The 24,939-nt window shown below is 36.8% G+C and overlaps 1 long non-coding RNA gene across 1 annotated transcript; it reads right to left on the minus strand.

Moving 5' to 3' along the window:
- Positions 1 to 1,704: 1,704 nt before the first annotated feature.
- LOC140710419 (uncharacterized) lies at positions 1,705 to 22,238 on the minus strand. Its single transcript, XR_012091430.1, has 3 exons — positions 16,748 to 22,238; positions 16,010 to 16,051; positions 1,705 to 15,290 (listed from the first exon to the last, which is right to left on the minus strand). It is a non-coding gene; the product is annotated as an uncharacterized lncRNA (long non-coding RNA).
- Positions 22,239 to 24,939: the final 2,701 nt, after the last annotated feature.

A 24,939-nucleotide genomic window follows, 5' to 3' on the forward strand; every position in this document is an offset into this window, starting at 1 on the left:
TATTGTTGATGCTATCAAGTTTTTACAAGCTGAGTTAAAGAATAGCTCTGGCATGTAGTAATCTCAGTCTGATGTGGTGAAACAATTACAATTGCTCAAATGATGTCAAAATAGGCTCAATTTATGGTCCACAGAGGATGGATACGACCACGGCTGCTCAGAGACAATCCTGCTAACTGGGATAAGAAGGCAGGCACGATTTTGGAATTCCCTGGAACTTTATAGATGAAATTTGGAAGAAATAGGTTCAATTTTGAAATATAATTTATCAACTGTAACTATTATAGCAAGGGGTTTATATCACTCCAATTCCTTCTACTGTGCTTGTTTTACACTGTTTAGGTGATGTTAATGGCATGTGGTAGTCATTTATGTATCACTCACTTGCAAATGGAATTTGGCAAAAGAGCTAAACAAATTTTTATGAAAAAGAAAATGTTGAAATAATACTTCAAATATTATTACCACGTGGTTGAGTTGATGTGATTTTTTTTTCAGGTTCCAGTTTAGCCAATGCTCTGGTCTCCTGAAGGGTAAACTCTAGCCCACAGGCTGCTTTTCTAAAGTTTTATTGGAAGAAAGGCACAGCACACTCATTCCATTATAAATTATCTACGGCTGCTTTCATAATAAAACAGAAGAGTAGATTGGCCACAACAAAGACCACAAGACTTTCAGAACTGACAATGTGTATCTGGCAATTTACAGAAAAAGTCTGCCAATCCATGGTCTAGTTTAACATGGGCTGGAAAAATAATTCTACATAATTAAAATTGAGCTTTCAAATGTGGAAATACAAAAGACTGAAATGGCAGAATCACCTTATCTACTCTAAGTCTCAGACCCAGAAGATACAGAATGTCAGCACTATTTTGATTTTTTTCATATTCAAGCACAGTATAACAAGGCCAGAGTGCCTGCTGGACAAGGTCCCTCACTTAGGGCATGTTCTCTTCTAGTTTTTCTTTCTATACATCACTACCTCACAGATCACCATCACCACTGTCCATTCACATGGAGGTAAGTCCTTTGAGTTTCCACTGCTATGCCCTTCTGTCTCTTATGACAAACGGCACAGATAGATTACAGATGAATGATTGCTAAAGACAGATATATAGATGATAGATAAAAATGGACTGATAGATTATTTAACAATAGACAAATTTAGATGGAAGCAAAATTGGGGAAGAGTTTGAGAACTGCCAATAACCTCAAAGACATTAGGATACCAATCAAGGTATTTCTCAGAACGGAACACTTATTGTTCCACATAAGCTTATTTATCTTATGTGTACATTGGTATGATGTTTCTGAATTTTTCTTAAGACCATAGAAAGACAGTAACTATGTTTTAGTGATGATATGCAATACAAGAAGTGTAATCATACCCCTTTCCTGCATGATCATCATGGAAGTTGACATGGAAATTATGAGAAATGTGAAAAAATAAACCATTCGAATCAAACAGATTAAACTGGAAGATTCACATCATCTTCGCCGAATTCAGAAGTTGTAAGAAACCTATATCCCATTTATATTCAATCAAAAATGGTATTTTAAGAGCTAGATCAATTCTGTTAGGAGAACTCATCAAGTGTCTACAACACAGCACAATTCACAAAACATAACATAAGCCTATGTTTTCACCCCAATAATATTTTCGATTAATTAAAATCTTTTTACCCTGCTTTTTCTCAAGTACAGTCATCTAATCACTTTCTAATTTACTCTTTCACTATAAATACCATGAAAGCAAATTCAGTCATTTAAAAAGGAATAATAATTTTCGGTTTCACTTTCCAGGATGTGATATTATCAAACTGTGAAAGAGACACAAATAGCAACAGGCAAAACTGGTAATAGTTCTACTCTTTGTTAAAGTATATCATATCCTGATCTGCCAATCAAAACTTCTGTTTCAACTATTTGCTATATTAACTACTCAAAGAAGAAAGTGGTTACATTTTCTTTTTAGCCTTTACACAAAAGCCACATTCATGGACTCATTTCAGATGGCCAGAAACATCTACCATGGGGTAGCTCACTTATTCTTTCATCCGGCAAGATCAGAGCTCGCAGCCCCCCTTTGCTTATGAACTATAGACTGAAGACTTGAACTCTGGGAAAGAACACTTAGGCAAGTTGGCTACAGATACCAAGGGGAAATAATTTGTTCATTTTATTCGTTTTTTTCTAGATTTTTCTCTGGCATGAATAAATGCATTGTGGAGAATGTTTCCACCCCTTGGAAGTGGTAAAAGCAGGTGATAATGCTGGGAATGAGGGTAGAGAAGAATAGTTAGCTCAAATTAATCACCAGGTATTTCTAAAAATAATACCAAGACAAACTAGAACATAACACTTACTGAAATCAATGCTCTATCTGTTTTGGATGAATGGAAAACAGATACTCATACCAAGAGATTATTCCTACTCTCGCCAGGCAAAATACAAAGCAGGTAGACCTTGGAAATATATATAGTTCATAAAAACTGTGATGCTTTAAAAATCCTACAGAAATCTGAACATGTATACCTTTTATAAAAAACAGTGAAAATCAGAGAAGTTTCATGTGGGATAGACAGCTCCACTATTTTAGGCTTGGGTACTTTAGAGTACGAATCAGTAAAACTAGCTAGCACATTATTGTCTCATGAGATGAAACTTTTCCACATCAGGTCCAGGAAGACATGCAGGTCTGGCTACTAGTAATAAGAGGAATACGTGTTATCAAGCTAAGCCCCCAACAGATATCATCTGGAAACTCCAGAAGGAATATAAAGACAGCTATCTAAAACCATGGAGAACGATGAAAAGCAAGCCAACACTGGAGGAGAGTGCACTCTTGGAGGAAAGGAATTTCCCTATAAAAGCTTCCAATTTCAAGGAATTTTGCTGACAGGCATCCTCAATAGTGGCTGGAAAGTGGGAGGAAATTCCCACAGTGTGGAGAATGAGACACGGGAAGCCTGAATGAAATTCTCTGTATAAGTTCTGCTGAAATCTTCGGTTGACCTGTGAATTGCCCATCAAGTAGGCCAGACTCAAAGTAACCCAACCAATATGAAAAGAAAAGAACTGAATAGAGTGTAGGCTGCTTCCCACAGCACACGAGAAAGCCTGGAGTTTGAATCCAGCTAAGTGAACTGTTTGTCTTAAACATAAATAAGTAAAAGTATCACTATCATTTATAGCCATAGCTCTCAATGAAAAAGAGTGAGCAAGGATGTGTGATTTTGGCCCCAACACCATAAAAAAAGAGCGCTTAGAAAGGACTGAAGGCATTTTTTGGCAGGGGACACAGGGAGGAGAGAGAGTTATGCTACTGGTAAGAACTGAGTGGAGACAAAGGATAATACCCAGTACCCCACAATGCATACAGAACAGTACCCTCCCAGAATACACACAACAACAACACAAACTAAATAACTCAGTTCAAAATGTCAATAGTGCTGAAGCTGAGAAATCCTGTTTTAGAAAAATAAAATAGAATTCAGAGTTTCTAAAATATACTCAAAGTTCAAGTTACAATCCACAATTACTTAACATACAAAGACAGAAAACTATAACCCATACTTAAGACAAAGGACACTAAAGCGAACCTGGAAGCAGTCCTGATGTTACAATTCTGAAAAAGCATATAATTATGCTGAAGACATAAGGAAAAATGTGCTTATACTAAATGAATAGGACAGCACATCAAATACAACATAATATTAAAAATAAAGAACTGGTTGACCGGGGCATGAGGACGAGGCAGGAAGAATGCTTGAGCCTGGGAGTTCAAGACCAGCTTGGGCACCACAACGACCCTATCGCTACAAAAACAAAGAACTAGCTGAGTGTGGTGGCATGCACCTGTAGTTCTAGCTACTAAGGAGTGGGTAAGGTTAAGGTGAGAGGATCACTTGAGACCAGGAGGTCAAGGCTGCAGTGAACCACGCCACTGCACTACATCCTGTGTGACAGAGAAAGATTCTGTCTCAAAAACAAAGCAAAAGCAGTAAATATCTGGAACTAAAAAATAAAATAAATTAAAAAGAAAATTTACAGGATGTGCTTAAGAGCAGATTGGAAAAAAATAGAATAAAGTTAATAACACGGATGGAAACAAATTATTAGGTTGTTCAAAGTGAAAAACACCAAAAATAAGATTTAAAAAGAATGTCAGGTATCCATAGAACAATATTAATAGATGTAATACAAATATATATGTAAAAATTAAGAGTCCCGGGGGAAGAGACTGGAAAGTTATATTTTAAATGGCTGAAATCCCCCCAAATTTAACATAAAACACAATATTAACAGATTAAAGAAGTTCAAACAACCAAACAATATAAAGAAAAACACAGAGTCACATCATAACCAAAACTGACTCAATACTTAAGTAAAAAATATCTTAGAAGGAGTCAGAGAAAAATGGTACATTTATATTGAGAAAGAATTACACAAAAATAAAGATTTAAATATTAACGGAGTCCAGAAAACAGTGGATTATCTTTGAAAGTGCTTTAAAAAACCCATTAATTCTATGTTTAGTAACAACATATTTAAACGAAGAAGACTTCAAAAAAAGACAGTTAAATATAAAATAATCACCATATACTAAAAGAAAAATCATCATCAATAGGCCTGCTATACCAGAAGCGCTAAAGAACGTTCTTCATGGAAAGAAATTTGAATCTTCAGGAAAAAATGAAGATCAGTGAAGTTGGTTCATATTTATGGAAATATAAGTGATTTGAAAAAAAGTAGTGTTAGAGTGAAGGTAAAATTCTGACTGAGAAGCCAGATTCAAAACTAGCCATTCCGATTGCTCAAGCAGTGTCAAACAAGTCGAGGCAACTGGCATAGCAACTAGCCCTTTACTCCCATTGGTTACAACTCATGTCCCTTGCATTCCCAATAAACCTGAAGATGGACTCAAAATGTCATCAGTCCACTTCCTTCTCTGCATGGGTTAACAAGGGTTAGCAAAGAGGGAGCTGTGGCAAAGCGAGAATTACACAACATTCACATAGAACAGACATATGAAAGCCCCAGAGAGAAAACCTTTTCAAATTTCCCCAATTCAGACATTTTTATGGTCCTTTCTTATCATTCATTTTAAAATAAATCACTATATTATTAAAGAGTTAATACTTACACCTCTATATCTTATTAAGAAATCACTACATTTTATGTTCTCTTTTTAACACCATCGAACATGGCAGATTGCCAAATTACCCAAATACAACAACAGGATATAGTAATATATATGACAAATAATACATTAGATATAACATAGTAATATATGTTACATAATAAATCAAAAAGAATATTGCATGACTATCGGAGTATCACATTCTCCATTATTTCTATATTCTCTCTCATTCATGACCTCTCTCTCACATTCCATCACAAATTTTATTCAACAAACTTTAATGAAACTCTTACATTTTTATCTTGACATTTTGTCACAGGACAATAGAAAGAAAAAATCCCTGTCAAGGAGGAGCTCATTATATTTATTCTGGGAAAATAACACAGAACACAAGACAAAGTGTATTGATAAGGATATCAACACAATATTCAAGAGCTTGAAGTGGGGAGTCTAAGAAATCAGGTCTATATGCAGCTATTTACATTAAGGCATATTGATCAATCCTAGGATACTTCATGTCTGCCTGCCACATAACAATGGTGTCAGTGCAAATGTACCATCTTAGCATGAATCTATTCAGATGTTCTCTCCAAACCTGCACTTCTTCACTGAGATATTCGGTGGCTGTGGGTAGGAATCCCATATAATGATAATGTTATCACTGAAGAGAACCATGAATCAACAAGACAATTTAACAAAGCCTTGACGGATATGATACTACTTCAAACTGAACAAACAGCAATACCTTTTCCAAAGTTTATAATGTCAGAAGAAATCTTAAACTTATTCACAATAGCTGGTAAGAAGCCAGAATGAAAGCAAGACAAGGAGGCACATCCCCTATATACCTAATGTCTCAATATCCTTCTAGAAATCAACACTTTCTAACAACTTGGACAGCTCTTTACTGATAAAGCATTTTTCTACAGGTTTTCACCTCCTCAGAAATCTCCACTACGACGTCTTGTGCACTTTCCAAACGTAAGAGTAACGTGAAAAGCGCACAAACACTTCCTTCTTATTTTCCTTATTGTTTCTCTTGGTCTCTTATTTAAAACACATATACTCTTCCCATCTGTTATTAATCAGTAGACATTTCTTCAACACTTCTTGAATCCCAATATTAAACAAATGAACTGGATCACAGAAATAAATGTAACTCTATTGTACAGCAATATAAATACTGTGTTACAGAAACACTGAGTGGTCACACTGAAGTCAGTTACATAGACTGTCCTGTATCGTTCCCTCTTGTGATGGAAAGTCATCAGACAGTGACTATAATCTACGATTCTATCATTGGCCTGTTACAGCCATTCTCCCTAAGAAATTTTTAAAATAGAGTAGTATATAATATGGAAAACATGAATCCTTTCTAAGGACTGACAACACATAAAAAGAGCACTACGATGACATATGTTGACTTTTCCCAGATTACAAAGTCTACCATGCATATGGCTTCCTCTTTGACCATCTTCCTTTGAGAAAACAGTGAAAAAGAGGACACTAATGGCATAGGCTATACAAGCAGGAAAGACAACAGGAGCTATATTCTATCACTCCACAAATATCAGTAGGGATTTATGCCTAACCCCTAAAAAAGACTTTCACCATAAAAAGTCTAATCTAACAGATGCTGAGTTCCCTAATACCAGAATCTATATTTACATAATCCAACTCAACACAGTCTACAGAATCTGTGATTTCCTCAGTCATGCCATAATATTCTCAAAAAAGTGTGAAGCAGCTACCTCATATTGGGTCTCGAAATTCTTTTTACTCACCCTTCAGGTGACTGGGGCTCATTCATCAAAATTTCACTCATCCATGGTCTAAATTAGTTTAGACCTATTATTACATTAAATATCTGCTACATAAAAGGCTCTGTAAGGTAAAGGAAAGTATGAAGAGGAAAATATCCCTGTCAATAGGAGCTCATTATTTCTAGTCTGTTAGACACAAAATGAAGAAATGAAATGAAATTCGTTAAGTGAAATGTTAAGAGGCGGAAAGTATGTTGGACAATTTTCTACAGACTCATAGCTAACCCATATCTAGTTAGGGAATGACAATGTACAATGACTGTACAATTGACCATATGGTCAATACCTTCTTCAGATTAAGCTGGAAAAGAACATCTTCTACAGTGGTACTCTCTCCCTGACTTTACTGATGGTTTTTTTTTGTTTGGTTTGGTTTTGTTTTTTTGAGACACAGTTTCGTTCTTGACGCCCAGGCTGGAGAGCAGTGACATGATCTTGGCTCACTGCAACCTCCCACTCCCGGGTTCACACCATTCTCCTGCCTCAGCCTCCTGAGTAACTGGGATTACAGGCGCCCGCCACCATGCCTGGCTAATTTTTGTATTTTTAGTCGAGATGGGGTTTCACCATGTTGGCCAGGATGGTCTCAAACTTCTGACCTGAGGTGATCCGCCCGCCTTGGCCTCCCAAAGTGCTGGGATTACAGGGGTGAGCCACTGCACCCGGCCTCAACTTTAGTGATGTTATTGTATTTTAAATGTAGGTTCAACACACCTTACCCTTGTCCTACAACTTTCTTTAAAAATTCTACCTTTTGTACATTCTATCTTGCTTTACTCCCTCAATTCCTAGCACCATCCTTTCTTCATCCCTTTTTCACTTATCCATCATTAGGTTGATACTTTTTCTTTCAGCTGGCCCCTCATCCATTCCTTTCCTTCAACAATCTTTGCTAAATGTCTGACAGAAGCCAAAATCAATGAAATGCAATCCTGCCTTAATGAAAACTCTACTGTGGCCAATGAATGCAGGTACAGAAAGAGACACTGCAAGTGGGAACTCTAATGATAAAGCTACATAAGGATTGCTGTTAGAAGATTGAAAGGATATAATGAAAACATCAAGTTTTATCTTGTATACACATAATGTGGAATGAAGAGGATCTAAAATTGTACAACTGGGATGCATCTTCACATGGTAATTGATGAGAGCAACTCACAGGTATCAGCATGTGTCTATGCTGGGCTAACAATGGTAACCTAATACAGACCATCAACTCAAAGGTATTCTTTAATTTGACCTTTTCAATAATAAGAGCACTAAGATCAATGATACTCAGTTTTCAAATTGAACTGTGTCTTTCACTGCCATGCAAAAGTCACTGCCGCCTCATTAATTTTTAATCTCACTCTTCATGTATCTTCAGGAACACTACAACCCTTTGGTTTTCACCTAGTAACTCTAGCCACAATCTCCTTTAATGGGTCTTCCTCATTTTGTCAATATCTAAATGCCAGAGCATCCAAAGCATGGTCTCAGACATGTATGTTCCTACTCCCACATACACTCTAGATCTCATCCTTTCCCACAGCCATTATGTATTATCTCTATCTCCAAATACCCCCCAACTCAAGCTTCCTATTTACACTTTCAAAACCAAAATCTTAATCTGTGGGTTTAATATGGAACTAAAACTGGCAAAATAGTCTTTTTAAAAATCATGCACTCAAAGAAAAACCAACCCTCCCTAGTAGTTGTTGAGGTCTAAATCATAAGGAGTCCTGTTTCAGTCCTCTTCTCCTCTCATATGGTACCATTCAATGCTTTATCAAGTAGAACTGGCAAGGATTTCAAAATACACCCCAAATCCCAGTGCTTCATAATACTTTCATGTAAGACAACCTAATGTAATACCTATGTACAACTTATGTAAATACTTCTTACTTCTAGTTTTGCTATTAGTATTTATACCATCCACAGTGATCTTTATCCTACCTAATTTGTTTTAATATATAAAAATATAGAAAGTTAAGTACTGCAGAGAAGAAATTTGTAAATCTTAAAAAACCCAAAGCAGTTGGCATGTTAATTATGAGTAAAACACAGCCATTGAACAAGGCATTCTTGTTCAAGGCACTTAGGGAGAACACCCACTAAATCTTGGAAATGACTAAATGAGACACAAGAGATGACATTTTTACAATCTCTAATTCCTGAAGATAAATGAATTTTAGAATCAAATTATCTTGTGGAAAAATCAACACGATTGTCATTTATTCCAAGGTGACAAATGAGGTACAACAATGTAGCAGAGAATATTTCAAACCATCAAATAAACATGAGACTGGTATTTTTAACCAACTGTACACTTTTGTCTTGGAATTAACTTTACTAGATAAATCAAATACCAGAAGAGTCAGAGGCCTGAATTTTTTTGTGCAAATCATTTATCAGTGAGCAGTGAACCTCAACAAATACAAGGAGAAATAAAAGGCTACAATCTTCTCCTCGGCTTTCCTTGGTCTGTGTCACTCTGCTCCCACTGGAAGCAAGAGGATCTAATTTGATTGGTGGAATGATACAGTTCTTACTGGGCTACTCTTTAGAGGGCACTCACTGTGTTCCAAGGTCAATCACAGATATACAGATAGGCATTTACGTTCCTCTGCATCCTCTTATCAAGTTCACAGGATGATTAATTGAAGGTTCTTTTCTATTTTTAACAGAGCAAGCCATGTTGTTCCCTTACATGCATCTCCAGGGTATGGGCATGTGGGTTCCATTCAGATTTAAAATTAGAGAGGATGAATTCCTCTGTGGAGTTACTCTACATTTCTCCCCGAATCAAAACGTGTCCTGCAGCACAGTTTCTATTACCATCAGAGAATCACATAATAGTAATGTACTTTAGTGCTGTGATTTCCATTGTTTGTTAAAATTTCCCTCACGTCATGGAAGCTTTAGAAGTTTGCTACACTGAGGCTGAATTTATGAATTCGGTATTAAACCACCTTAAACATTCTCTCATATATAGCTTTGTGGAACAGGGTATGTTTTAGTCAGGCAGATTCAGGTTTTCTGATACTCCCTTACTGTATTATATGTGAAAGCAACAATATGCATATTAAAATGGTAACAGTATCTTAGGTCCCTGGCGGCCTTTTCCACTTGGTTTCCATTCTTTAGGTAACAAGTTGTTGTTTTTTTTTTTTTCCTGCTGGCTATTTGTCTATTTGTGCATTTATTCACTTGGTGCTTCATTTGTTTACAATCAGTCATTTTTGGCCTTACTTCCATTTTCTCCATACATCGAATGAACAATATTTACTGGACCTCTGCTGCAATCCTGCCACTGAAGACTAAGTACCAAGTCACATACAGAGAGCAGGGAACATTCAGACGACCACTTCTGATCAAGACTTAGGTCATGTTCAAGCCTCTGATTCCACTGCACTGGTTTCAAATTATACATTTCCATTAATGCCAGGTGGCTGCACCTCACCAATAATGAACTAGATTTTGAAATATATCAAAGTGATTATTAAAACCACTTCCTCAATCTATCCAAGTCATTGTTCAAAAGTAAGAATGTCTTTATTCTGGGAACCTTCTTTAACTAGCATAAGATGCAGGATTACTACTGGGAGACTAATGCCCTAGTTACAGAGAACACAGAACAGAGTTTGGCTATGTATAGGTTTTAAACAACACAGTCACTGCACAGTAGTCTGAATAATGTACACAAACTTCTCCACAGAGAATGGGAGGGGCCATGTAAGGTGACACATGAAAGAAACTTCAAAAAGCTGAGTTTTTGTCTTCAGATAGCTCCCAAATGCAGTCCCTTCACTGTCAGTCTTGGATACCCTAATGGGTTAAATAAAGTAATGACAAGCAAAAATTGATAAACAAACATTGGTGATATGTAGGATACAGATCTAGAATCTGAACCCAGATTCCAGCATAATGCTTCACAGTCTATTCAACTGTGAACTGTTGAACACTCTCCCAATAATGAAGGCACACATACATTACACAGATACGTTACATGAAACACTATTACCAAAAACTTCCTCTTCTCCTTCCACCATGCAATGTATTAGAATCACAACTCTGGGGTTCTATGTGCCTCTCACATTCCACTCCATGGTTTAGACATAAATTCATTAGACTCTTTGGGTAACCCTTTCCCTGTATTCTCATATAAATCACCACCTTATTCTTCCTTTCAGAATTTTCAGTTGATAAAAGACATTGCTGGATTGTTCTGACAGGCCATGATATACAAACTCTTCCTTACAGTACAAGACGCTAAATAATGCATATAAGCAATAACACAGATTTTTCTTTTTTTTTTCTTTTTGAGACAGAGTCTTGCTCTGTCGCCCAGGCTGGAGTGCAGTGGCATGATCTCCGCTCACTGCAAGCTCCGCCTCCCAGGTTCACGCCATTCTCCTGCCTCAGCCTCCCGAGTAGCTGGGACTACAGGCGCCCGCCACCACACCCGGCTAATTTTTTGTATTTTTAGTAGAGACAGGGTTTCACCGTGTTAGCCAGGATGGTCTCAATCTCCTGACCTCATGATCCGCCCGCCTCGGCCTCCCAAAGTGCTGGGATTACAGGCGTGAGCCACCAGGCCCGGCCAACAGATTTTTTTTCTAATCATCACTGACTCAGGTAAAAGTCACCTATGCATATTACACCTACTAGATGAAAGTTTGATGAAAAATAGAATACCTGTATAGTTCCAAATTAATTACAAAGGAATGTTAACTAAAGTGGAAAAGTTCAGTGGACACCAATTGAACCAAGAGACCAAAGTAGTTCAAAGTGAGAAAAAGTGACATTGTTTGTCACCTGATATGATTCACTGACGAAGACTGAGAATACTGAAGTATTTCTGCTCAAAGTGAGTATCTTAAGCCTTTTCATGAGGAAACACAAAATTCAAAATCTGAGATATCTCCTTAAAAACTGTTAACTATTACTTTTTAAAAATACTGATGTGATCAAAGTCCAGGAAACTGTTTCAGATTAAACAAGACTAAAGAGACATGACAACTGAATGCAACAGAAGATCCTTTTCTGGATGTTGTAGAAGTGAAGAAACTGCTATAAAGAACACCTCTGGAAAAATGGGTAAAATGTGACTATGGACTGTATACTGTTATACTTTTATACTACTGACACATTTCATGATTTTGAAATTTGTACCAAAGTCAATATAACATGCTCAGGCTCTTAGAAAGTAGATGTTTAAGTGTTTTGGTTTACAGGAAGATAATGTGGGCAAATCATTCACCAATAATACATCGAATGATAACACTATGTATAAACACATGAAGGGAGGAGAGAGCAAGAGGAGGAAGTGAGGGGAGAACACAACAATGCAGAATAAAAAGTCAATCTGGGTGAAGCGTAAATCAGGTTGCTCTGTGTGATTCTTGTGATTCTGAATCTAAAATTATTTCAAAAATACAAAGTCAGAAAAACGCTGGTATAAGGTATACTTAGGGAATTTATAAACTTCCAGGCGGCACTAAATTTAGAAAATATTAATCATTTCTAACTCAGATAAACAGGATTTTTGGGGGGAGTAGAGGAAAAACTGAGTACTGCCTTATCTTATAAATCATGCATCATTATTTGATTCTTCTTTTACCCATGGCCATTAATTGTTTAAGTTAGACTTCTGTTAAAAATGCCATTTTCACCTATTAGATTGGTTAAAAATTTAAAGTTTTTTTTTTTTTTTTTTTTTTTTAGATTGAGTTTCGCTCTTGTCACCCAGGCTGGAGTGCAGAAGTGCAATCTCGGCTCACTGCAACCTCTGCCTCCTGGGTTCAAGCGATTCTCCTGTCTCAGCCTCCCAAGTAGCTGGGATTACAGGTGTATGCCACCACACCCAGCTAAGTTTTTGTATTTATTAGAGATGGGATTTCACCATGTTGGTCAGGCTGGTCTGGAACTCCTGTTCTCAGGTGATCCACCTGCCTAGGCCTCCCAAAGTGCTGAGATTACAGGCATGAGCTACTGCGCCCAACCTAAAAAATTCTTAATACCCATTGTGTACAAGTTTTTATGAAAATTGGCACTTTCATAACAACACCGTTCTGTGGTGGCAGAGGACACCATTTTCAAGAGCAATTTCATAGCATCTAACTAAAACGAAACTGATGATCCAACAATGCAACAGCTAGACATCTATCCTGTAGAATTAGGAGACCAACTGCATTAGAATATACATATAGTCAACATTATATGTAGCAACAAAACAAAAAAAAATTAACCTGCTTTCCCAAAACAGAGAAATGGATTCACTCATTGTAATACACACTTTACATCCCATAAAGTCTGTGGGTAAGCTACATTTATTGATTTGGAAACATGTCCATGCCACACTAAAGAACCTTGAAATTTACAAAATAACATCTATCATCATAATCACACATTTGTAAATGAATTCCACATAAACTTACGTAAGCTCAAAAAGTTACTGACAACTATACTACAGATACTACTTATCAAGCCTAGGAAGTAGGAATGGATAAATGGCCACAGGTTGCTTCTTATCACTGACTGACTCACTCATTCTTATTGGCTCTGTTTCAATGAACCAGGTGCCAAGCCAAAGTGAAAAGGAGATACAAAAGAATAAAAACACACAACCCTCAACCTGGTTTTAAGAGCCAAGAATTCAAAGGCTTAAAGCAGATTCTGCCCCATGTTTTACTTTAACTTCCTATGTTTAGGATTCAGAAAAATGACATGGGATAGAATACATTTTCTCGCTTCTGCTTTCCGTGTATCAAAATAAACTTCTGCTGTAAGCCAGAGGTCAGAAAACTATAGCCTGTGGTCCAAATCTGGCCTAACACGTTTTTGTTAGTAAGTTTTACTAGAACACGGCCATATTCATTGGTTTATGAATTGGTTATAGCTGATTTCACATATAATGGCAATGTTGAGTAGTTACAACAGTATGGCCTATACAGTCTGTTCTTTTACAAATTTTGCTGACCTCTGTATATTGTTATACAGACTACAAAACTCTGAATCATGTTTCATATAATGTAAAGGTGTGTGATTAGGACACTCATCTTCTTATATCCAGACAGCATCCTGAACTTGGAAAATATTAACACAAGAAATAGTATGAGACAAATTAACTTTGGAAGTACAAGAGCATCTTCTGTCCAGGTAAAATAAATGAGTATTGCAAAAGGGAACACAAGTTCTACCTCAAAATCTAGCTGCCAATGAATAAGGAGACACTAATGGCTGTACACATTCATAAGATTTTTAAACCATTAAATCTTGTGTTGGTAGGATTAACTGACATCAAAGGGATTGATAATATAGTCTTAAAATTCCAGCAATTGTTTGTTATTGCTAACACGGGTCTAGAGAGTTAATATTACTGAATGTCTCCCCTGTATAAACCTATCTAGACAGGTTGGGCAATATGGTAAGCAGTTCCCCAGTGGACAGTGCAGCTTATGTTATAGAAGTAGACAATTAAAACACCAAGTAAACACTATTTTATATTAAGTCCACTTAGGTTAAACAGAAAATAAAGGAAAACCAAGGTAACGTGGATAAAGGGGAAATCTCTTTGGTACGCTAAGATTTTTATTCCAGCCCCAAAGAACACTAGTGATACCAAGAAAATGATTATACAACATGTTCTACAAGATGAGATCATAATGGCTGAAAATGGCAGTGCAAGGGTCTCGCTCTCCCTTACACACTCAGTTGTCATGTCATCCAAGTTTGTGTACTTGGAAAGAGGTGAATTATAGTCACTCTCAGATCCTGATCTGGAATGAAATATACTAGGTCTAACAAAAAGGATACTACAGAAGGTCTAGTCCAGACAACACAAATGCTTAAGATTTCATTTGAGACTTGTCCAAAAAACTGTGGGCTCCTGATTCAAATGAGGAAAAAAAGTATCTTACACATGGGGGAAAAAAAAATCACTGGCACACCAAGGCCCTCTGCATCTGAGAAAGACTTGCCATAATCTGGAGAGTGACTAGCGTGTCCATGGGGTTGAATTAATTATATTTACCATACACAAATCTCACTTCCATTCGAAAAGTAAAATATAAATTTAAGAAATACAATGAGTTAAATACACAAAAATAGAGGGAAGCATGAAATGTATTGAGAGCGCAGAGAAGTACATAAAAACGTTCCAGGCAATTACTTGCCAAAAAGCAGGTCACCTCTATTCCTGGACATACTTCTATGAAAGTTGTGCCCCTTGAGAAGCAAAGATGCAAGAAGATCCCAGAAAGAAGCAATAACAACAGCATTTTGGTGATGCTGTAGATGAAACCACCATTTGGCTATAATCCCATTATCCACATGGTCACCACCTGAGAGTACAGAAGAAGAGATTGCAAATGGAAATAAACAACAGGTTGACACAGCCGTGCCTGGTGACAGAAATACATCATCTTCAAGTCAAGTAACACTCCATAAAACCAGACTCCTACAATCTGATGTGGAATAACCCAAAACCTACAAAAACCAGGTGTACGTACTGTATGCAAATGATAAAGCTGCCATTTTCCTTCCTTTCTCTACACATTTTTTTTCTGTGATTTGAATACCTGTCTTCTATTCCAAATTATTTCATGCCAACCAACCACTTATTTATTCTTTGAACCAGCATTTCTCGCGTAGTTTCTTCATTCTAACTTATACACCAGTTCAGGGGTTAGGAATTTTTTTTAAAAGACACAATGTAAGGAAATACTAATAAGATACTCTGTGTATTCCACAGTATTCCATTAAGATCTTCCAGAAACTAAAACCCAGTATCCACCCATCAATTCTCCTTGTTACCCTGTATGCTTCTTGCGCAACTTCTAGTAGTACTGAAGTCAATAAAATGCCTGATTTGCTTAAATGTTGGTTGTTAAGTATAAAGTCCTTGATTAAAATATCAACTCAAAATAATCACATAACCACAAAATAGGATGTATGAGAAAATAAATTTAATTTCAAATAACTCAAGTAAGAAACTAATGTATCATCAACATAGCAAATAGAACAGCTTCAAAATCAAGAATATAGTCCTTAATGATTTTACCTGCAGGAAAGATGTCTTTGTCCTCCTTGACTATGAAAGATGCTTGTGGAAAAAAAAAAAAACAAAAAAACAGGAATGTTGGAAAATATTTGAAGATTTTTTTCATTCACTCATCAAATGAAAGGGTGTTAAGACCCTACTTTTACTACTTCAGTGTTGAAATATTCCTCATCTTCTATCTGCTTACCTTACCTACTTACTGATGATATCCTAAATCATGCAATTGGAACTAAAATTGAACCTGCTGCTCTCATTATAACCCATACTATGTACAGTAAATTCTAATTCCTAATGACTTTGCTCTCTGATGACTTTTAATATCCTATCCATTTTGTTTATTTTCCACAGGCTGCCAGATTTCTTTCTTATCTCCCTCTAGCTGATGAATGTATTCCAAAGCATTCATTCAGTAAAATTTACTGAAATAATATAAAATTTACTGAGTATACAGATAAAAAGTTACAGTCTCAGTCCAGATAACATCACATACTATGGTGAGAGTAGGTAAGAGTGGTAAATCAAAACCTGCATAAACTACTTATCAAAACTGTGTCACAATTTAGGGAGCCCTTTTATCTCTTTCATTTCACCTAACTGAGAATCACTCCACAAATTCACAATCTTGTGTTTTATAGAATCTTGTGTTTATGTATGGTTTTGGACTGTAAAATATCACAAATTAGATTCAATATCAAATTGGTCAAATATAAACAGTACACCAGGGTTTCTGATTCTTACCAGCACTTTTGAAGAATGACGTCTACAAAAATAGTAAACAAGCACAATGATTTGGATTTATATGCAAATATCAGTCAGTGAAGAAGTTCTCACTTCTTAAACTGGTACCACCTCAGCTATAACTGTGAAAAATATGGGAAAATTGTGACATATGACTGGTTAATATACAGAAGGTGAAGTTCTCTCATTCCTCAACCTCCTAAAGTCTGCAAATTATTAAAATATTGAAAGATCATTTTGATTAAACTAATTTGTGAACCCACTGTGGTTTGTTTTTGCTTATTTACTAACACATGTTGAGAATGCAAAAACAAAACTTTCATAATTTCATAATGAATTTGTCCATGACACTATACCATTGTCTTTCAAACGTCCATCTTTCCCGTCAACTTTACATATGACTTTATTATTCCATCAGCCCATTCTCATAGTCATCAAATTCCTGTACCATCACCTTGTGAATCAACCCACTGTCCATTAAGCCACTCCAAAGCTATCAAACACGCAGCTATCACCCATGCAACCAATGTATCCTACCCTGATCCCTACATTTATCCAAGATTTTAGGTAGCCGTACTTGTATTCATCACTCTAAAGATTCATGCATATAGCATTCCATTTTTGATCCACTCCAATGCTAACACCTAGGCATATAACCATCTGCACCTTCACTAGATAATTCCACTGTGCATATAACCAAACATACACCCCACAGGTTATTGTTTTTTGTTTTGTTTTGTTTTTGAGACGGCGTCTTGCTCTGTCGCCTAGGCCAGAGTACAGTGGCACAATCTCTGCTCACTGCAAGCTCCGCTGCCTCCCGGGTTCACGCCATTCTCCTGCCTCGGCCTCTCTAGAAGCTGGGACTACAGGTGCCCGCCACCACGCCCAGCTAATTTTTTTGTATTTTTAGTAGAGACAGGGTTTCACCATGTTCGCCAGGATGGTCTCAATCTCCTGATCTCGTGATCCGCCCACTTCAGCCTCCCAAAGTGCTGGGATTACAGGCGTGGGCCACTGCACCTGGCCCCAACAGGTTTTTAAAACTTGCACTCTCCATCCTCGCATCCAGTCATCTGCTCATATTCTACTTTCCATCCATTTCTCACATTACTCAACATACCCAATTTTGCGTGCATCCATCTGTTATTATATCTCAAATTATATTAGAAGATTAATGTATTCATCTTTCGGGGCTTTAAATATCCAATCCCACATAATTTCAATGACTAGTTATTAAATCCACATAACCATATAATACGAAGAAAATTTCACTAACCAGTCTTGCATCCTTCCATCAATTCACATATCTGCCTGTCTACTACAAGCATGCTCGAAACCACCAATCCAACCCTGCCTCCTTGAACACACCTATCCACCAATCACTGAATCATTGTGTGTGATTTTCCCTCTGTACTCAGATTGAAGTTGTGGCCACTTCAAGATCTTACTGGCTTAACACATTTACTTCGCACTAATGAAAATATTCCTGTGGGTCTGTTATGATGGCTCTCCAGGAAGCTTTGCTCCATATGATAGATCACTGTTCCAAGGGCATTCACCTCTTTTGGAAATTACACATCAACACATCAACACATGGTTTTACAATCACCATGGGTAAGATATAAGGTAGAATCACATATAGGCCATGAAACTCCTGTGCCCATGATACATTTTACATTTTTAATGGGTCACTTTTACTTCCAAAGAAACGAAAAGCCCCTGATTGTTTTAAGACTTAAAGTAATCATCTCTATGTACAGTCAAACATCTTCCACAATGCCTATCTCAAAAATAATTAAGTAGGATAAGGGGATTGGGAGAGTGTGCCAGAGGTAAAAGCTATAGCCAAGGAAAACAAGGAACAAGTGAGCATCTTCCAGGGCCTAATAACACACTCTCTAGCCCAGTGTGGGGCCTTCACAATGTATTTCCAGAGGGATTTCAAAATTTCTATGGAAGTGATTGCTCTCACATTTGACAGCTTAGAGTTTGGAGTTGTATTATGATTTCCCTGACCCTGCTCATTGTACGTTGTACAAAGGGAAATGAGATTCAATTATCTTTTTTTTTTCTTTTTTGAGATGGAGTCTCACTCTATTGCCCAGGCAGAAGTGCAATGGCACACAATCTCAGCTTACTGTAACTTCTGCCTCCTGGGTTCAAACAATTCTCCCGCCTCAGCTTCCTGGGTAGCTGGGATTACAGTTGCGCAACACCACTCACCATGTTGGCCAGGCTGGTCTTGAACTCCTGACCTCATGATCTACCAGCCTCGGCCTCCCAAAGTGCTGGGATTACAGGCATGAGCCGTTGCGCCCAGCCAAGATACAATTATCTTTAAGTTTCACCTATCTCTGGGCCAACAGTAGGTACACTGAGACATGAGGTAGATTACTGCGAATTACCTCATGATAGGGAGATAGCATCACTGAGACGTTGGATTTTTACCCGGATGAGGTTTTTGTTGGTTCCCCCTGTGAAGGGGATAAAGTTTTCATTTAAGTAGAAAGTACACCTAGTTTGTGAGACCAGAAAAGTATCCTACAGTAAGCATTATCAGTGTTTAATGTGTCCTTTTTATCCCTTCCTTGAGAAAGCATAAAATACAGCTCCTAAATCTCCTGAAGTTTTGGAAAGCCATGGGATTTACCCAATTCCTTTACCCAATTTATCATTACGTATTTAAGAGACAATGGATGATTTTCCATAACTCTACCAAAGCCACAGTGAAAAATAAAACCTTATGCTGTCATAAAAGCAGTAAGAAGCGTTAGTCTTAGTGACGTTGGCCCATGAGTTACTGCCATGAGCACGTAGCATCCTTAACAGTCACTGTTGAACAGTTACTGTGAGAATTACATGATTACAATCATTACTGATCCTTTCCTAAACTGACCTATCCATACGTTCTTTCAGGCACATATCCATCAAATTCATACATTCATACATCTACCTTCAGTTTATTTTGCGTTGTCAATATGGCTGATCAAAGTTTTTATCCTTACTCCCCTTCCACTCTTGCATCAATCTATACACACACACCCACACACAAACATGCTTACATGTATACCATACTTCATATATTTATTCTTGTTCCTTAATTTCATCAAAAATGCATTCAAGATCCATCCATCCATCAATCCACACACAGTCCCATTTGCACATCTACTTGTGATTCCATTATTATTCCTCATCTTATACCCATTTATATACCCATTCCCATCTGTTAATTTATCCATTCATCCTACCATTAATCCAGTCATTCAATGAAGCAATTAACCACTTATCATTCCCCATTACCCAAGTGCCAGCCAGCTGGCCAGGCAGAGCTCCGTACAGCTTGGAGTTTTACATAGTGCCTTGGCTTAACTAAACTTTCTCATACTACTGAAGATCCAATCAGCCCGTCCACAGGCCTAACTTCAAATAATCTTCATACCTTCTGACTTTATAACTGTTAAGCAGAATCTCGGGTTTCCTTTTTTTTTTTTCCCCCCCCAGAGGAGTCTCATTTTATCACTCAGGCTGGAGTGCAGTGGCATGATCTTGTCTCACTGCAACCTCTGCCTTCTGGGTTCAAGTGATTCTCCTCCTTCAAGCCTCCCAAGTAGCCAGGATTACAGGCACGCATCACCACACCCAGCTAAATTTTATATTTTTGATGGAGATGGGGTTTCGCCATGTTGGCCAGGCTCATCTTGACCTGCTGACCTCAGGTGATCCTCCCACCTCGGCTTCCCAAAGTGCTGGGATTACAGGTGTGAGGCACCATGCCTGGCCTCCTCCTGAGGAGTTTGCAACCTTCGACAAATACTTCAAAAGCTACCTCAAGTTCTTCCGAAGAAATTAACAGAAGAGAGGAGGCTGGGATTTATTTGGGAACTGACCTTGCTCTCATAGAGAAAGCTTCTTCACTCACTACTCCAAGTATTTAAAAATGCTATCTTCGTATTAAAGGAACTTTATCCGGAATGTCTGTTCTTCTTCCTAAGATACTGCAAAACCCCCTTCTTTGTTTTACTTATTATTCCACAATAAAAACCTATTTATTCCACAACTCATTAGCTCATGCAGCATTCCATTTTGACAAAATTCTGTTGAAAGCCCAGTACAATTTCAGTTACTACCCAGGGCACCATTAACAAACATGGTTATCTACTATGATGATGAAAGCACCCTAAGCACCATATTACCATTTTTACTTTCTGTAGCCTACATCTCCCCTATTTCTACATTATATCCAAGACATTATCACATAGTGGTATACAAACATCTATCAATCATTCTTACTGCTACATATTACTAGAAGATGAACTACGTTTTTTGCCGCAGATGATATAAATTTACAAAATATTAAATTCCTACTCATATGTTTTACATTTTACATCACTAGCAGCAACGTATGATTTTCCATAATTCCCAACATGTTGCCAAAAAAAAAATGTTGTCAAACTTTGGACTTTTGCTAATCTGATAGTAGAGAAACTAATTATCTCTTAGCTGTATTTTCAATTGTCATTATCCTTATTATGAGCAAATCCAAGAACCCTTTTATATGGTTAATAGCACTTTGTATTTTTTTAGTGAACTATGTGCTCAAGTCACTTTTCCTTTGAGCTGGTATTTTCCCCCAATTATATAATAAATTACATATACCAAAGGTATTCTTATGTGATGTCACAACTAAGTTTTTCAACTTTGTCATTTCATTTTTACTATCAATCTTTGTGTTTCTTGTTGCTTCTACAATGTGTATCATCAGTAATTTCCTCAAAATTGGAGAGACATTCATTTGCTTTCTGAAACTGTATAATTTCTGCAGTTTTTAACTGATTCATTTTAAATTCTTCATGCTACATACCATGAGAGATGAATCTAATTTCTTATTCATTTGGCTAACAATCTACCCCCATGATTGCAGATAACTTTAATACACTTTCTGTTTCTCATGTCAACTTACAGATCTTCTATTCCATGACATTACTTTGCTTATAAATGTGCCATTAACATAACTCTAAACACATATAAGATTTTGTAAGTCTGTGATACCCAGTCAAGTCACCTTCCTCATTACCAATCTTTACAACGTCTTCACAATTTTTTTTCTCACAACAAAAGTCACAATCAAAATGACTGTAGGAAAAATGCCTTTTTTAAAAAAAAGATGAAATTATAAATGGACTCATAATAAAGAACAAAATTCTTCTATACCATCCAGATTTTCCCTGAGGAACTAGAACACTCTGGAATATGTATACACTCCCATAAATAAATATACTGAACACTAAAAATAAGACAGTTCCAAGCAACAAGCTATCGCAAAATGATTAAACAAATTGTTGTTCAAAGTGACATAATGACTAAAAGCATACTGGTTTACTTGATTTGTATCTATTTTACCTTCAATTGCTAGTGCAGTCCCTCTTAAGGAACATGAAAACAAATACATTCATTGTATCTCTACTCCTTGGTACTAACACATCATGCATTCCTCTTTAGATAGGTCTTATGATGAAAGCTGTGGTCAACTCTTTAAAACATACAACTAATTGATAATGAGCTTTTGTCTTTAATACAAAGCAGACAAACAATACATAAAAATATAGTTCAAGCCGACATTTGGGAATGTGTTCTATCAGGTAGGGAGCTAGTATCTGAGCACTATAATCACTAAAGTGGGATACTCTGATAACCTTCCCTTTCATCTCAATGTTTAGTATTTTTTGAAAAAAACACTGAAACACTGAGAAAAAAATATTAAACATGACCACAGGGGTGGCATCCTACCATGTGTACAATGTAATTTTTAACAAATAGCATGATGATTACGCTTAAAAGGATTGGTATCTCCAAACCTTAATATAAAATACATTGAGAAGAAATTACAAAAGAAAACCAGCGATTAGTTTATATTTACTGGGTAAGAGATGACTTTTTTTCAAAAAATCAAAGTATGTTATCAGATTATATTTGCAAAACTTTTAAGAAATCTCGTTAGCATGATCTCATGAAAAACTGAAAGCATGACCAGGCCAGGACATCAAATTAATGGGAAAAATAACATCAAAGACTAAAAAGGTCTCTAATATGACAAATATAGAAATATGTAACAAGTTTATAGTAGATCTTGCCAACTATTACTTATGAAGATCTACACATGTAAGGTAACATACCTAATATACCTTTCCAAGCACCCCTTACAAATATGGGCTGTACTTTGTCATACAAGAATTCAGACTACATATGGTGTATACACAATATATATTTTGGACCACAGTAGCTCACCAATTCCTTCAGTATACTAAAAATAAAGGGTAGAATCAATCCCCCCACGCAAAAAAAAACCCAGCAAATAAGAAGTAAGAAATCCACTAGAATACCCAGCCTGGAGTTCAGTGTTGTGATCGTAGCTCAATGCTTAAGTGATCCTCCTGCTTCAGCTTCTGAAATAATTGGGTTCACAAGTGCATGCCACCACACCTAATTTTTTTTTCTTTTTTCTGTGAAGACAGGTTTCACTAGTTGTCAATGCTCATCTGGAACTCCTGGGCTCAAGCAAAATGCCTTGGCCTCCAAATATGCTATGATTGCAGGCTTGAGACACCATGCACAACCTTGAGAAATTTAAATGAGGATTGTTTTCTTTGTGTGTTTAGAAGGCACATAGGGATTTTAGTAAATTTTACTAGGTAGAGATAGGATGTTGCAATTATTTTGAAAATTGATACATAAAAATATAAACCTATTCAGGATTAAATCACCAAGGTAACTGTAATTTTCAAAACAGGGAAAAATGTTGATAGTTATTAATTCTAGTTGCTAGATAATGGAAGGTACATTATTCAGTTCTCATTTTTGGTGACTTCAATTTCTCATAATAAATAACAAATATTTCCTCAAAAAGCAAGTTCATGAAATTACCAAATAACTCAGCAATTTCATTCCCTATATACATACTCAGATATGAAGACATGAACCCAGATATTTGTATGCCAACGCTCAAATATTAATGGACGTATTTTTAAATGTATTCATCTCTTAATGGACACTGTGAATGTTTTGGTGGGCACGGGCATATAAAATGGCCATTAGCAGAGGAATAGATTTAAAATTGTGTCCATTAGCAGATGGATAAAAAATGTGGTGTTATATGTGTATACACACACATACACTCATATATACACACACATATACATACACAAAATGAATTTACTCAGTCATAATAAGAAATGAAGTTCTCATGTATTACATGAAACTTGAAAGCATTAGGTGAAATATGCCAGGAACCAAAAAACACATACTATGTGATTCAACTTATATGAAATACCTACAATAGGCAAAATCAAATGCAGAAAACATGACTGGGGAGACAAGGGACTAGGGATTAGAGTAACAGGTATACAGTTTCCAATTAAGATGACAAAAGTTCTGAAAATGTATAGTTACACAACACTGTGAGTGCATTTAATGCTAACGAGTAATATAATTAAATCTGGTTAATATGGCAAAATTTATGTCACGCATAATCCATCACAACTGAAAAGTAACAAAATTATAGAACACAACTTTTATTGATAATCAGAAAGTGGGCAGATTCATTTGACTACTGTAAAACAAGCTGGGCAGAGTGGCTCATGCCTAGAATCCCAGGACTTTGTGAGGCTGAGACTGGGGGACTCCTTGAGTCCAGGAGTCCAAGATGAGGCTAGGCAATATAGTGAGACCCCATCTCTTCAGAAAAGAAAAATTATCCAGGCATGTCTGTAGTCCCAGCTACTCAGAAGGCTGAGGCAGGAGGGTCCCTTGGGCCCAAAAAGTTGAGGCTGCAGTGAGCTATGATAGTGCCACTGCACTACAGCCTGGGGACAGAATGAGAAATTGTATCCAAACAAAAAAAACTGGTGAGCTGAGGGTTCTGGGAGTATGGCAGAGCAAGATGCACCAGAACTCTTTCTCCCCCTGAGATGACAAATACACCAGAATAATCGGTATGATGTAACTGGTATGTAACTCTGGAGGATTGTATTAACCTCTAAATTCTGGCTTATTCAGGTTAATTTCACTCAACATCAACTCTTAGCAAAATACAAATTACCTACCCCTAACTCCTACAGCCTCACACAAGGTAGCTGTGCACATTTCTGGAACAACTTACATACAGCTTGCAGAAGGAGTGAGGGTAGGAATAA

The sequence above is a fragment of the Chlorocebus sabaeus genome, chromosome 26 (assembly GCF_047675955.1).
Source record: "Chlorocebus sabaeus isolate Y175 chromosome 26, mChlSab1.0.hap1, whole genome shotgun sequence".
Lineage (NCBI taxonomy): Eukaryota > Metazoa > Chordata > Mammalia > Primates > Cercopithecidae > Chlorocebus > Chlorocebus sabaeus.